This window comes from Microcebus murinus, chromosome 4 (genome assembly GCF_040939455.1).
Source record: "Microcebus murinus isolate Inina chromosome 4, M.murinus_Inina_mat1.0, whole genome shotgun sequence".
NCBI lineage: Eukaryota > Metazoa > Chordata > Mammalia > Primates > Cheirogaleidae > Microcebus > Microcebus murinus.
The window spans coordinates 57,293,323-57,294,956 of NC_134107.1; the positions used below are offsets into that span (position 1 = coordinate 57,293,323).

Here is a 1,634-nt window from a genome sequence, read left to right on the forward strand (position 1 = left end):
TACTTGCTGCATATCATTAAGCAAATTTTGTCCAGTAATTCCATTAAAAACTTCGATTTCCTCTTCCGTAAAATGCAGAGGAGTAAATTCTTTGCAAAAGGGTGTGAGCACTTTTCTATTATGCAAAGCATCTAAAACAATGTTCAGCACATTTGGACTACTTTCATGACTCATAGCAGTCCTCATCATTTCCCAAAAATAGTGCTATTCCTCATAATCTCTTCTGTGGTGGAAAGCTAAAAATAATACAGACAGTACTTAGCAAAAGAGTCTTTAAAAATGGCTCTCCCCGCAAATATGGAAGAGTCCAAAGCTCCAAGCCTAGGTCCTTATGGAAAGAGAAGTGGACACCAGCCATCTTCCACATCTTCAGTAGAAGCAGACGGTGTGAAGAAAACTCTTCCCCGCTCTCTGCTCCACTTGCAGGAGCATCCGGCCCATTTGGTCCTCCGTGTCGGCCAGCTGCTGCAGGCCCTGGCACAGCTCGCAGAGGAGGAAGGCTCCCAGGGTGGCCCCTTCCGGGTCGTCTTCCACCTCCACGTTGGTCACGTGCACCGGCTGCAGGGTCTCCTATTCTCTGGAACACAGGTGTCCCACCACCCTGTCGTAGACACTCTCCTCACACGTGAACATGACGTCAAAGCGCTCCGTGCACTCCTGAACCTCTCTGGACTGGGCCTGATCCTCTCCTTTCTTCTCAAGACGTGCAAGATGCCGTTCCCGTTCCGTGTGTAGAATTCTCTCTCTTTGCTTACGAGGTCGTCGCGCATCTGTCGATAGGTTGAGGCAAAATCATAAACCATGGGAAGATGGGGTCTCCGTCCAGGGAGCTTCACACAAGATCTGGCTCCAAAGGAACGGACGTCGAGCCCTTTATTCCCGAGGACGCCGTGGGCTTCCATGCTCCTGTTGACGTTCCTCACGCACACCACTGCAAACTTGCGCGGGGGTGAGCTCACCGTGGTGGCCGCTGGACACCCCGCGGAGACCTGAGGGCTAAGGCAGCCGCAGGGACTCTGGATCCCGGACCTGCGCTCCTGTGCGCAGCGCTCCCCACCGGGTGAGTGTGCAAGGGCGGGAAACAGGCCGTTTATGTGGAGTCCCCCTCCCGGAGAGGGCGGAGACTCCGGGAATTCTTCTCTCATTGGATTATTCTAATGGGCTCTCACCCTGCAGCCTAAACTCATCAGAACAGTCAAACTGGCTCCATCAACCCAGCCTCCAGTTCCCTGGGGCGAGGGTGATAGCACCGTGTGGGCATGGATTCCAAATCTGCAGTTTGCCCCTGGATTTGCATAGCGAACGTGGGGAGCTTCTGTTCATAGTGGCCAACGCAACGAAGCCACCTGAAGGCAGGTCACCGGGCTTTCCGATGACCTCGAGGATGTACTGGGATGACGAATCTGCAGGTAGTTCCCGAGCCCTCACCCGGTTGAATGGTAAATTATGGGTATCATTGCTGGCTGTTCTATCCACAATTGCCTATAAGAGAAAGGCAGTTGTGTGAATCCTAGCCAGATGCTTCATAGTTTAGTTCAGAACTCACGAAATTATTCACCCATACAAAGAGTGAACCCCATGCCACACGACACCCCTGCTGCCGGAATTTCAGGAGTTGTGCAGGAACGGCACCC

The 1,634-nt window shown here is 52.7% G+C and overlaps 1 pseudogene; it reads right to left on the minus strand.

Moving 5' to 3' along the window:
* Positions 1–369: 369 nt before the first annotated feature.
* On the minus strand, positions 370–1,145 carry LOC109730731 (RNA polymerase II subunit A C-terminal domain phosphatase SSU72 like protein 3-like; annotated as a pseudogene).
* Positions 1,146–1,634: the final 489 nt, after the last annotated feature.